This window comes from Acinonyx jubatus, chromosome D2 (genome assembly GCF_027475565.1).
Source record: "Acinonyx jubatus isolate Ajub_Pintada_27869175 chromosome D2, VMU_Ajub_asm_v1.0, whole genome shotgun sequence".
Lineage (NCBI taxonomy): Eukaryota > Metazoa > Chordata > Mammalia > Carnivora > Felidae > Acinonyx > Acinonyx jubatus.
Window position 1 is genome coordinate 33,111,305 of NC_069393.1, and position 14,900 is coordinate 33,126,204.

The following is a 14,900-nucleotide window of genomic DNA, read 5'->3' on the forward strand; positions in this document are numbered from 1 at the left end:
GCACCTGGCTGGCTCAGTTAGTACAGCATGCAAACTCTCTAAAAAAAATTTTTTTTAATGTTTTATTTATTTTTGAGAGAGAGAGAAAGAGAGAGAGAGAATGAACAGGGGAGGGGCAGAGAGAGAGAGAGAGAGACACAGAATCTGAAGCAGGCTCCAGGCTCTGAGCTGACAGCACAGAGCCTGACACGGGGCTTGAACTCATGAACCGCGAGATCATGACCCAAGCATAAATCAGACGCTTAACCAACTGAGCCACACAGGCACCCCTAGAGCATTCAACTCTTGATCTCAGGGTCGTGAGTTTGAGTCCCACATTGGGCATAGGGTTTCCTTTAAAAAAAAAGTGATCATGATGATTGGCCATCCCCTATACGTCTCTTCTTCCCTCTCCCTTTCTCTCTTACATGTACAAATACACACACATAAACTTAATGTAAAGTTGTATGACATTAAACTATAATTGTTAGCATAAACCCAAAGCCATATCAAAATGAAGGCAAATGTATTCTAAAAATAATGCATTCTGAATACAATTCACCTAGACTACTATAGTAACTTCCAAACCATTTTTCCCTTTCTAATCCCATCTATAAAATATTGCCAAAAGCAAACTCTGATCAATCACTATTTATGTATGTAGCTTAGAAAACTTCAGTGACAAAATACAGTCAAAACTCCTTGGCCTTAAATGACCTTCTATAATCTTAACCCATGCATGTTTCCAACCTCATTTACCACTAATCCCCTTAAAACATACACACACACAAAAAGTTTTCTGTGTATACTCAATAAGGAATATTACTTCCTTTCCCACTCCCATCTTCTCAGTCCTACCTAATACAAGTAATCCTCTCCACTCAGCAAACCTGTTTGAAGAAGCCATTCTGCTGGCAATTTATAGCAATAGAGATTAATGATAGTCACACCCTATCAGGAAGGAGTAGTCATTTATATTAACTCATTTTCCAAAGGATTGTCTAAATATGGCTCCTTACCAATTGGGACATATTCCCTCCCTCCCTCCCAGGAACTTCATTCATCAGTACTTAACCAGTATACCTGTACTTTATTAGAATACAATATAGGAAGTTACACTTCCTTACACCCAACAGATGCTCAATACTTACTAAGTTAAAGAATGAATGAAGAGCTAAGCTTTGTAAAACACATTTTTCAGTTTCGGGATTAATTCAGTTGTAAGTATACCAAGTCATCTCTCTGTCTCTTCCTTGAATGTACTGCCTACATCATATCATACCTAAATCACACCTTCTGTTTCCAAAAGGTCTATGGAAGAAAGATACTCTACTTTATGGCCAGAAGGACTAACACAATATTCTTTCTCAAACACACTGCTAATAGCACCAAACTAGTTAACAGCAGGGGTTAAAGGAAAGAGAATCCATAGGTTAAAGGAAAGAGAATCCATGGCAATTATATTAGGCTCCAACATGGCAAAATGATAACTATGAGTTGCATGAAGTTGCCCTATATTATCCTCTGGCTCGACAACTTAGAACTAGAGATTTTTTTCCCCTAATTTTTTAAACCCCTAAAGCTTCTTAATTTAAATGCTTGATTGCAATGATGCTCTATTTATGAATCATTATAAACACACCACTACCCCAATTCTTTCAGCACAAACAATAATAAAAGCATGATGGCTCTATCAACAAGAGGAAAATAGGGATGCCACTGCCTATACTGGCTTGACTCATTTCTGCTAGGAGAACACTGGTACTGAATGGCACAAGCAACTCCAGTGACAGAGGCCAAGCACATGACTGGGAAAGTGACAGAGGATAGCAAGAAAAGAAGGGCATCTATAAAGAACCCCTCCTCAGGGTGCCTGGGTGGCTCAGTTGGTTAAGCATCTGACTCTTGATTTTGGCTCGGGTCATGATCTCATAGTTCATGAGTTAGAGCCCCACATCAGGCTCTGTGCTGACAGTGCAGAGCCCACTTGGGATTCTCTGTCACCCTCTCTCTCAAAACCAAATAAATAAACTTAAAAAAAAAAAAAAAGCACCCTCCTTTATGGGAGCAGGAGGTGGAGGAATGGGCAGGGATCCACTGAAATCTACTCCAAAAACCTTCACAATACTCAAAAACATGCTACCAGACTCCAGGTTTTGAGCCAGTTAAAATCCTAGGTCTAACACAACTAAGAGACTTGCAGCAAAATATAGCTATAAAATTAGAATAGCAGTCACCACTTAATGAGCACCAACTCTGAGTTAGGCACCAGACGTCTGATATGCCCTTTAATTCCTGCAACAAATCTGCCAAATAGGGATTATTCTCATTTTGCAGGAAAAAAAAAAACCATGTTCCTTCTACCCATGCATGACTGCTGCTGACCAGAGGGATATTACTACTTACGTGGCAGAATTGTACTGGTAATTAGAAGGAAACGCAAAGTACTTAGCATAGGAACTAGCACCTGCCACATTGTAAAAACTCAGGAAATCATTACTGTACAAGTGCAACTATCACTTGAATAAATGACTCAGTTGAACAGCAATAACATCCCATGAACAAGTTTTCCCTCACACTGTCTACCATAAATATTACTTTAATTAGCAATACTTTCAGAGAACTAAAGGTGTGGACATGTACAGCTTCTTAGCTGAGGATCAATACAATCCAAAGAAATAAAAAGCCCTTTATGAAAGTGATATCTGACTCAATGTGAACACCAAATATTAAATATTTTACTTTCAAAAGGATTATAGATCTCACACCTCAAGTAAGCAGCAACTAATGAGCAAATCTAACTTTCCAAAAAAATAATTCCCAGAAGCATCTGTTATCCTGAAGTACTCAGCAAACCATTTCCCAGAATTAACAACATATTACTATAATCTATAGTGAATTTTGCCAAAAACATTCTGCTGAGAGGAAAAAAGAATTACTCTGCTTCTGGAAGCAAATACTACTTTCCAGCTTGTCCACAAAACAGATCTTTTCTTTGTTATTACTTTTATCAATATATTAATACTGAAAATATTTAAAAAATGACAAATAACCTTCTATTTGAAGGGAATTTAAAATACTAAACCTGTAACACTTGCTTTAATCTTAATGAGCTCAAGAAAATCTATAAGAATTTTTTTAACCAGTAATAAGCATCAAATTTCCAAAGCTTTAATTGAAACAGAGAGAAGAGTAAAAAAACAAAAACAAAACAAAAAACAAAAACAAAAACAAAAAAACCCAGAAGCCCTTCTAAAAGTAAAGAGAGTTCAACACCCTCAATTTCAAAGTTTAAACCTTTGCTATTCAGAGCAACACTTCACAAAGACTGACCAGACACAAAGACTGTATCCCTCCATCCACTCAGTTTTGCCACAAGCACAATACTCACCAGACAGCACGCTCAACCTCCAGCAATTCCAAGGGCGTCTGTAGGGTAAAGGATGGAGAAATGAGGAGGGTCAAGGAAAGAGCTAGAGGTGTGGGGAGGGAAGGGTATGGGAGGGAGGAGACAACTGCAGCTAGCAACAATGGGAAACTGTGAATCTAAACCACAAAGGCTTCCTGCAGAACAGGATAACAGGGCAATTCTTTTTACCACCTACCAGGAGCTCAGAACTGACAATTCATGATAAAGCTAAAAAGATGGAGCCTCCAATTAAATGTAAACAAGGTAAACTTAAGAAAGTAACCACAAATAACTTGAAAGGACATATCTCAAACTTCATAGAGGCTTAAGAAAAACAATTAGGAGACTGTTTTCTCTAGGGGCATTCCTGACGATAAAGGTCAGCAGTGTAACAATAAGGTTTGCAGGATAGCAGCTGCTTCCAAACGGAGGGCCAGCCCTAAAAAACATTCCTTTGCAGTACAGTCAAAAGGAGCACTAGAAGAAGACACATTTGTATTACCAAAACAATTGTTACTGTTTAAATCCTTAATTCAGAATTCCAAGACTTGCAAAACTCCTCCTTAAACAAGACTCTCTTAAAGAAAGTTATCGTGTGAACTGACCAGTTAGTTGAATTCCAGAATCAATTTTAAAATCCTTGGGATCTCAAAGGTTCCCAAAACCAAAGGCAAAGACAGTGAAATATCTCCACCCCTCTCTCAGGGAAGAGGCCAAGTTATGTCACCAAGAACAAACAGCAGGCAGAGTCCTGCCCCTAAGCATGTGATCAGTCAGCCCAGAACTTACATTTGCAGGCAGGGCACAAAGGCCCCAGAGGACCAACACACACCCTTCTATGTATTACTCCCAGTTATAAAACAGCTTTATTGAAAGTTGTTGTTTTATAAGCATACTGATTAAAAAAAAATTCATCAGCAGAATCCCTGCCATATATGAAGGTCTGCTGTATTTCTTCTATAATTTGCAAAAAAATATATGAGTTGACTTATAAAAAGATTTAATTAAGATTTATTAGTAAAACTAAACATATTCAGGCACTGCCCAAAACTAATTAAGCTCTTACATTTTAACAATACACTAAAGTATTCCTTTCACAGCAGGAAGCGCACCCAAATTAAAAAAAAAAAGATACTGTTGTTCTTTTGCTAACCATTAGTATTCTAACAGATCTCCTAGTGGTAGGTGGGGGTGGAGATGTCATTTCAAAGTGTGAAACATAGGCTTTCTACTAATCAGTGCTAACTGCAAAGAAAGAATGTACAAATAACAATGCCAAGCTCTCTAATCAAGTCATTCGGTGATGGTTATACATTTGTTGTGCGACTAATCAAATAAACTAGAGTACTGGGGCAGAGTTAACAAATCTTCAACCCTGGTTACAATTTAACCAGATAAATAACTTTACATATGTTAGCCAGGCAAGGGAGGTGATCCACAGGAAAATCTCACCCTAACAGATTACAATCTCTTTTGAAACCCCTCAGAAAATAATTCACATAAAACTCTCCCATATAATTATACTCCACCTTGTCTAAGTTATTTTTTGACATTTCTTAATTCATTTTCAAGACAGCACAAGAGGTTCTGTCTCACATAACAGAGACAACTCTCCGCCAACCACTGGGCCTCTCCACCTAAAATAAATTGAGTAACTACAGGTTTCTGCTATTTAAGTGCCAGACTGCCTGTAGGAAAGTTTTTGTGAGCATGATTGCTAGGTCAAGAGGGAGAGTGATATATATGGTTTCAGATGTCATGTTTAAATGTCCAGGGATCCTAAAGCTGGATGACTTTTGCTACAATAGTACTTTGTAAAACTGCCTCAACAAAACTTGTCATATTGTTCAAGTACTATGTAAGGAGTGTTACACATAATAGCCTACCTTTGACCATAATAAACAAACACCTCAGGAAAAAAACATATAAATATCATGAGCAGGGAGGAACTACCTCTAAGACGTGGACAAAGCAATCAAGAGAAATGGGGGGCAGGAGTCAATGGAAGAACACAGGCTAAAAAGTCCCTCTTGGTCTGATCCCACAACTTTTCATAATCGGTCTCCACTAGCAGGCAGGATAAGGTACAGCAGAATGTTCAATTTAATGAAAGAACATTTTGCTTCTCTTAAAGTCATAAAAGAAACAATTGCTCTAAGAAAAACCAAGGTGACTCCTCCTGAAGTAACCCCAAAGCAAAACCATTTTTGTTGGTTTTTATTCCTGAGATGCTAATGATAATGCTAATGTTGGCAGTAAAAGCAAGAGCTGAGTGGCTCCAGAGAAGCCAAACTGGAAAATAAAAGCCTCTTGATTCTAGCACTCCAGAGGGTAGTGAGGAAGTCTGTGAACTTTTAAATAAACTATGGAGGATTGACATGGGAAGCAGCAGGGTAGAGACTGCTTTATATCAAGTGGAAGCCCATAAAAACAGTAGCATTTGATCCCTGGACTATATGCTGACAGGAAAAGAAAAAAAAACAAAACAGCTTAATACAAAGCTGTTAAACTGGAGTTATGGAAAATGAAACTAAGAAATGGACTTGATCTTAGTTAACAAGGAACACAAGAAAAAATATTCTAGCTTTTTGACTCTATGTTGTATGGAAGAATATACTGGAAAATCAATGGAAAACAAGAGAATCTATACATTTGATTTGTATCTAGTGTTTTTTTTTTTAGTTTATTTATTTTTTATTTATTTTGAGAGAGAGAGAGCGCATGCATGGGCGCACGAGTGGGGGAGGGGCAGAGACAGAGAGAGAGAGAGAGAGAGAGAGAGAGAGAGAGAGAGAATTCCAAGCAGGCTTGGCACTGTCAGCCCAGTGCCCAACAAAGGGCTCAAACCCATAAACAGTGAAATCATGCCCTGAGCCAAAGTGAAGAGTCGGACACACAACTGACTGAGCCACCCATGTGTCCCTCTAGTTTTATTCTGAGATTTATTCACATCATTGGTAAGTAGTGTGTATACCTTCAATATGTGGTTATTTCACTCAGGTACACATTATTGAGAAGAGGTATTACTGCAGACAAGAAAGAGAAAAAAAAAAAAAAAACTAATCCTAAGGACACATTTGAGAGAAACTTTGGCTGTTAAGCATAGTCCTAAGCAGTAAAACCGTCCAAGAAAACTTCTGTGTATTTTTAACACAAATGGACTCTAAAAAAAGAGGAAAGTCAGTCAGGGACCCATTATTTGGGTCTCTGTTGTTATAATATCATCATTATTTAAATTCACATATTAAATTACATCTTGCATCTTTCTAAAAATTACCTCAAATAGCATTGTCATTATGAATATTAGCCAACATATCTCTAGAACAAGGACTTAAATTTTCTCAAAATAGACTGAAAGCTCCTAGAGAGCAGGAAGAATGGGAAATATCTTTCAAGTGCACTATAGGCATCACCTAATTCTAGTCGCAGAGCAAACAGTAAAAAATATGAATCTGTCATTCTCTTTTAAACCTTAAACCTGCAAGTTTAAGGTATAACCAAAAAAGAAGAAAATGATGATGGAGAAGAAAGTTGACTAGATATTGAATGCCAGTAAAAGTTATATTGGTAGCCTATTCCTGTTCCAGAGAAGATAAATTCAGGTGATCTTATCAGACCACACAGATTTTGAACTTACTACTTCTGCAAATAGAGGAAGCCACTCAGGTCTAGTTATGATGCTTCTATACTAAGACTCTCCTTCCAGTTTTCTCAAACCATATCTGATCCCTAATCCTGTATTTTTCTCATGTTCACCTGCTGTATTCTTATTCTAAACCTCTTCAAATCCTTAGACAACACAATCACTTCTAGAGCTCTTTCTTCTAGTGTTCTTACTCCAAATCTGTGAAGATTTGGGGCAGACACACAAGAGTAAGGGACAAGTGGTGACAGTGTCAAAAGTCCAGGATGTCACAAACTAAAATGGGGAACTGGGGTGCCTGGGTGGCTCAGTCGGTTGAGCGTCCAATTTTGCCTCAGGTCATGATCTCGTGGTTTGTGGGTTCAAGCCCCGCATTAGGCTCTGTGCTGACAGCTCAGAGCCTGGAGTCTGCTTCAGGCTCTGTGTGTGTATGTGTCTCTCTCTGTCTCTCCTTTGCTCACACTGTCTTCTCTCAAAATAGATAAACAATTATAAAAAAACTAAAATGGGGAATAAACTGAAGAGCAATTTGCTCCTGGTTCTGATAACACCTCCCTTTGTCTCTGAAATGACTGTGTGCTGAAATAGAAGGTATCTCCTTAAAAGCCTTTAGGAAACAAATTGAACCATTATTTTCCAATAATTTCACTATTGGGCTTTTACCCAAAGAAAACAAAAAGACTAATTTGAAAAGATACAGGCAACCCCATGTTTACTGCAGCATTATTTACAATAGCCAAGATATAGAAGCAACCTGTGTCCATCAACAGGTGAATGGATAAGGAAAATGTGGTGTATACACACACACACACACACACACACACACACACACACACACACACACTGGAATATTACATGACCATAAAAAAGATGAGGTTGTGCCATCTGAGACAAAATGGATGGACCTAGAGGGTATTATGCTAAATGAAATACAACTGAGAAAGACAAATACCATATGATTCCACTAATAAGTGGAATCTTTAAAAAAATGAATTAACAAAAAGCAGAACCAGACCTATAAATACAGAGAACAAACTAATGGTTGCTGGGAAGCAAAGCAAAATGTGTGAAGGGAAGAGGGAGACTTTCAGTAATGGAATGAATAAGTCACGGCAATAAAAGGCACAGCATAAGGAATATAGTCAATGATACTGTAATAGCGATGTAATGGGACAAACGGTAGCTACACTTGTGGTGAAAACTTGTTAAATCACTAAGTTATGCACCTGAAACTAATGTAACATTATATATCAACTATACTCAAATAAAAGGAAAAGAGAGGCACCTGAGTGGCTCAGTTGGTTGAGCCTCCGACTTGGGCCCAGGTCATGATCTCACAGTTCACTAGTTTGAGCAGTCTGGAACCTGCTTCAGATTCTGTGTCTCCCACTCTCTCTCTCTCTGCCCCTCCCTGCCCACACTCTGGCTGTGTTTAATAAAAGTTAAAAATATTTTTTAAAGGAAACAACAACAAAAGAACCAAATTGAGTTTACAGTTATGGTAAACTGTCGACAGCATAATTTCTATTTTTTGCAATATTGTTTCCTGAATGGTTTTTTGTCTTCCCTAACAGTAGTGAAAGCCTCTGAGATTTCCACCATACTTCAGCAAACTTAAACTGATTTGGGGTGGAGTTACAAAAAATGTGTTAGGATGTACATGGTAAAATTTTCCCTATGTCCAACTGAACCTTAAATATCACAAAATTGTGCCAGGACAATTCAATGAGGAAAGAATAGTCTCATTAAAAAATGGCATTGAGGGATGCTTGAGTGGCTGAGTCAGTTGAGCATCCAGCTCTCAATTTTGTCTCAAGTCATGATCCCAGGGTCGTGGGATGGAGCCCCACATTAGGCTCCATGTTGAGCACAGAGCCTACTTAAGATTTTTTCTTTCTCTCCCTCTGACCGCCTCTGCTGCTCACTCTCTCTCTATATATAAATTTTTAATTTTTTTTTTAATTTTAAATGTTTATTTATTTTTGAGAGAGAGAACACAGCGGGAAAGGGGCAGAGAGAGGGAAACACAGAATCTGAAGCAGGCTCCAAGCTCTGAGCTGTAAGCATAACACAGCCCAGCATGAGGCTCAAACCCAGGAACCATGAGATCATGACCTAAGCCAAAGTCAGATGCTTAACCAACTGAGCCACCCAGGCACCTCAATAAAAAAAATATTTGATGGCCCTGAGGGGCACCTGGGTGGCTTAGTCGGTTAAGCATCTGACTCAATGTCAGCTCAGGTCTTGATCTCAGTCAGGGTCATGAGTTCAAACCTTGTATTGGGCTCTAAGCTGGCTGTGAAGCCTACTTAAAAAAAAAAAAAAAGGCATTGGGGCACCTGGGTGGCTCAGTCGATTAAGCGTCCGACTTAGGCTCAGGTCATGATCTCACAGTTCGTGGGTTCGAGCCCCGCATCAGGCTCTGTGCTGACAGCTCAGAGCCTGGAGCCTGCTTTGGATTCTATGTCTCCCTCTCTCTGCCCCTTCCCCATTCACACTCTGTCTCTCTCTCAAAAATAAATAAACATTAAAAAAAAAAAAGGCATTGAGGCAACTGGATATCCATATGCAAGAGAATGAACTTGGACTCCTATCACACACCACATGTAAAAATTAACTTAAAATGGGATCAGAGCACCTGGGTGGCTCAGTCAGTTGAGCATCTGACTCCTGATTTTGGCTCAGGTCATGATCCCAGGGTGGTGGGATCAAGTCCAGCACCAGGCTCTGTGCTGACAGAGCAGAGCCTGGTTGGGATTCTCTTTCTCCCATTCTCTCTCTGTCCTTTCCCTGCTTGCGTGTGTGTTTTCTCACTCTCTTTAAAATATTAAAAAAGCAGGGGCACCTGGGTGGCTCAGTCAGTTAAGCGCCTGACTCTTGATCTCAGCTTGGGTCATGATCTCATGTTTCATGAGATTGGGCCCCATGTCAGGCTTTGTGCTGACAGCACAGAGCCTACCTGGGATTCTCTCTCTCTCTCTCTCTCTCTCTCTCTCTCTCTCTCAAGATAAAATAAAGTTAAAAAAAATAAAATACTAAAAAAACAAACATGGCACATTCAAAATGGGGTCAAATATCTGGGGCACCTGGGTGGTTCAGTCCATTGAGCATCTGACTCTTGATTTCATTCAGTTCAGGTCATGATCTCACAGTTCATGAGACTGAGCCCACAATGGACTCTGTGCTGACAGCATGGAGCCTGCTTAGGATTCTCTCTCCCTCTCTTTCTCTCTGCCCCTCCCTCTCTCAAAATAAATAAATTTCTTATAAAATGGGGTCGGGGTACCTGGGTGGTTCAGTCAGTTGAGCATCCAACTCCTGATTTCAGTTCAGGTTATGGTCTCACAGTTGGTGAGTTCGAACCCCACATCAGCCCTACTGACAGTGCAGAACCTGCTTGGGATTCTTCCTCTGTCCCTCTCTCTCTGCCCCTCACATGCTCTCTCTCAAAATGAATAAAAAAATTTTCAAAAAAAAAGGAAATTCAAAATTCAAAAATGTGGTCAAATATCTAAATGAATGAGCTAAAACTATAAAACTTTTAGAAGGGGAGCCTGGGTGGCTCAGTCAGTTACGTGTCAACTCTTGATTTTGGCTCAGGTCTCACAGTGGTAGGATTAAGCCCCAAGTCAGGCTCCGCACTGGGCATGGTGTCTGCTTGAGATTCTCTCTCTCCCCCTCCCTCTGCCCCTACCCTGCTCACGCATGCATGCACTCGCATACACACATACACATGCTCTCTCTCTCTCAAAAAATAAAAAACCCGTACACGAATGTTCATAGTAGCGTTATTCATACTAGCCAAAAAGTAGAAACAATCCAAATATACACCATCTAATGAATGGATAAATTGTGGTATATTCATACAATGGTACAGTATTCAACCAACCATTATAAGAATGAAGTACTGGACACCTGGGTGGTTCAGTTGGTTAAGCGTCCGATTTCGGCTCAGGTCATGGTCTCACAGTTCTTGAGTTCAAGCCCCACATCAGGCTCTGTGCTGACAGCTCAGAGCCTGGAGCCTGCTTCAGATTCTGTGTCTTCCTCTCTCTCTGCCCCTCCCCTGCTTGTGCTCTCTCTCTCTCTCAAGAATAAATGAAACACTAGAAAAAAATTTTTTTAAAGAATGAAGTACTAATATATGCTACAATCATATACGAACATTGAAAGCATGCTAAGTGAAAGAAGCCAATCACAAAAGACCTCTTATCTCATGATTCTAATTATATGAAATGTTCAGAATAGGCAAATTATAGAGACAGAAAGCAGCTGCATAGGGCTGAGAGGAGGTGTGAAGGAAATGGAAAGTGACTATAATAAGTATAGCATTTCTTCTAAGGGTGATAAAAATGTTCTAAAATTGATGTGGTGATGGTTGTTTCATGCTGCAAATATATTAAAAACCATTGGGGGTGCCTGGGTGGCTCCATGAGTTAAGCATCCAACTCAGTTTCAGCTCAAGTCATGATCTCACAGTTCCTGGGATTGAGCTCTACCTCAGGCTCTGCGCTGAGAGTGCAGAATTTGCTTGGGATCCTCTGTCTCTCCTCTCTCTCTGCCCCACTTCCCCCCAAAATAAATAAATAGACTTAAAAAAACCCACTGAATTGTACACTTTAAATGGGTGACTTGTCTCATATGTGAATTGTATCTCCGTAAAGATGTTTTTCAAGAAATCATGCTTTCTCTTTTTAAAAACAAGGACACTATTTCATGTCTGTGGTTTAAATTAGGTCCCAACAAACAGCAGCAGCTGCCACCTGGTAAAACAAGATGGCTTCAAATGCTTGGCAAACAATTTCTATGTGTATGAGATTTTGAACAGCTGTTTTTAAAGAATACATAAGCAAAGAAAATCAGTCTGTCGTACATTCTTACACTCTGACATTGTCATTTAATTCAGGACAGAATGCAATCACTATTTTCCCTACATCAAGAAACCAACAGTAATACTATTGATTACACATATGTCCAAAATTGATGGAGACAGATAATTCACTTTGACAAAAATAAGGCTGAAAATGCCATCAAAATGGCAAGCAGCAAAAGTCAGAGTACATATCTTCTGTTCATGTGGAAAGACTGAACAGATGAACAAAGCAGGCTGAAGTGATACTTGCTGGGCATACTTATTGCTAAACAATTACAAACATTCCCCCATCTGTCTGTAGAAATCCTTCCTGATGCTTCTTGGGCATATTTCCCTAGAGTACTCCCTCAGAAGCTGATTTAAAACCATCTGTTTGATAAACAATTTGACTATTTCTAGGACGCACAGAAAACAGAGAGCTACCTTTGGTGGGTGAAAAAAGGGCAGAAGGAAAAAAAAGGGCAGGTATTTACCTTCATTAAAGAGACATAAGTACTACTGGGAATGCAAGCTGGTATAGCCACTCTGGAAAACAGCATGGAGGTTCCTCAAAACACTAAAAATAGAACTACCCTATGACCCAGCAATTGCACTACTAGGCATTTATCCACGGGATACAGATGTGCTGTTTCAAAGGGACACATGTACCCCCATGTTTATAGCAGCACTATCCACAATAGCCAAAGTATGGAAAGAGCCCAAATGTCCATTGATAGATGACTAGATAAAGAAGATGTGGTATATATACACAATGGCGTATTACTCAGCAATCAAAAAAAAAAAAAAGAAATCTTGCCATTTGCAACTACGTAGATGGAACTGGAGGGTATTATGCTAATTGAAATTAGTCAGAGAAAGACAAAAATCGTATGACTTCACTCATATGAGGACTTTAAGAGACAAAACAGATGAACATAAGGAAAGGGAGACAAAAATAATATAAAAACAGGGAAGGAGACAAAACAGAAGAGACTCATAAATATGGAGAATAAATTGAGGGTTACTGGAGGGGTTGTGGGAGGAGGGGATGGGATAAATGGATAAGAGGCACTAAGGAATCTACTCCTGAAATCATTGTTGCACTATATGCTAACTAATTTGGATGTAAATTTTAAAAAATAATAAAATTTAAAAAAATAAAAGAGAGACATAAGTACTACTCCTGAGTTGGTGATACAAACTGGAAACAGGGAAAAAGGGAGACATGGCAGCACATGATGGTTTGGGAAAGGAAATCACACCTTTGTGACAATTTATTTCCTTTCTTTTTTTTTTTTTTTTAAGTAGGCTCCATGCCCAACATGGGGCTCAAACTCATGAACCCAAGACCAAGAGCCAGATGCTCCACTGACTGAGCCAGCCAGGCTTCCCAATTTATTTCCTTTTCTTAAACAAGCAAAGACTTTAAATGTGCAGTTCACAGAAGGGGAAAAAAAGGACAATAAAGACAGGAAAAATGTCCTATCCAATTTTTAAAATGCAAAACAAAAATGGGCACCTTGGTGGCTCAGTCAGTTAAGCAACTGACTCTTGATTTCAGCTAAGGTCATGATCTCACAGCTCATGGGATTGAGCCCCGTGTCAGGCTCTGCGCTAACAATATGAGGCCTACTCGGGATTCTCTTTCTCTCTTTCTCTGCCCCTCCCCTGCTCATACTGTCTCTGTCTCTTTCTCTCTCTCACTCTCAAAATAAATTTTAAGAAAACATTTTTTAAAAAAGAAAGATACATATCATTTTTCAGATCTCATATTGCCAAATGTTTAAAAGTTGGATAAAACCAGTGTAGGTGAGGATGCAGAGAAGGATACATTTTCATTTAGTCTTGACAGGAATAAAAAAATTTTGGCAGTATTTCTCAATTTTAAATGCTTATATATTTGTTTCAGCAATTCAACTTCTAGAAATTTACCCTGCAGTCAATGGATAACGTAAATGGATAAATGTAAGTGGATATTTATAGTTCTACTGTTTGTAATAAAAACTAAGTATCTTTCAATAGGGACTGGTTAAATTATGGTAAGTCTTATTTGGGAATATTTACAGAGGAAATAATATGTATAGGATTTACTTCAAAATAATCACATGTTGCAGCCGCTCTGGAAAGCAGTGTGGAGGTTCCTCAGAAAATTAAAAATAGACCTACCCTATGACCCAGCAATAGCACTGCTAGCAATTTACCCAAGGGATACAGGAGTACTGATGCATAGGGGCACTTGTACCCCAATGTTTATAGCAGCACTCTCAACAATAGCCAAATTGTGGAAAGAGCCTAAATGTCCATCAACTGATGAATGGATAAAGAAATTGTGGTTTATATACACAATGGAGTACTACGTGGCAATGAGAAAGAATGAAATATGGCCCTTTGTAGCAACGTGGATGGAACTGGAGAGTGTGATGCTAAGTGAAATAAGCCATACAGAGAAAGACACATACCATATGCTTTCACTCTTATGTGGATCTTGAGAAACTTAACAGAAACCCATGGGGGAGGGGAAGGGAAAAAAAAAAAAAAAAGAGGTTAGAGTGGGAGAGAGCCAAAGCATAAGAGACTGTTAAAAACTGAGAACAAACTGAGGGTTGATGGGGGGTGGGAGGGAGGGAGGGTGGGTGATGGGTATTGAGGAGGGCATCTTTTGGGATGAGCACTGGGTGTTGTATGGAAACCAATTTGACAATAAATTTCATATATTGAAAAAAAAACAAAAACAAAATAATCACATGTTGACTAGTAAAGAGGGAGTATAGATAAAATACAATTGACCATGAAGTCAGTAATTTTCATTTCATTTCAGAAATTCAATAATTTTCATGAAGTTGGTGATGGGTACATGGAGGCTCACTATACTCTCCTTATTTTTGTATATGTTCAAAATTTTCCATAATAAATCTTATTTTATTTATTTGAGAGACAGCATGTGCACGAACAAGCATGGGAGGGGCAGAGAGAGAAGGTGAGAGAGAACCCCAAGCAGGTGCTGTGCTGTCAGTGGA

The 14,900-nt window shown here is 39.0% G+C and overlaps 1 protein-coding gene across 9 annotated transcripts in view; it reads right to left on the bottom strand.

The window, feature by feature from the left end:
* The window catches only part of USP54 (ubiquitin specific peptidase 54), a 128,394-nt gene that overhangs the window by 80,231 nt on the left and 33,263 nt on the right, over window positions 1–14,900 (bottom strand). For 2 of the 9 annotated variants that reach the window (XM_053207482.1, XM_053207483.1), the window contains exon 2: window positions 3,371–3,408. The exons of 4 other annotated variants lie outside the window; for them this stretch is intronic. The gene's annotated coding sequence lies outside the window, so the exon portion shown is untranslated. Of the gene's footprint in view, window positions 1–3,370; window positions 3,537–3,584; window positions 3,945–3,993; window positions 4,113–14,900 lie in introns of those variants that run through there. 3 more of the 9 variants (XM_053207480.1, XM_053207484.1, XM_053207481.1) reach the window with 3 other exon arrangements.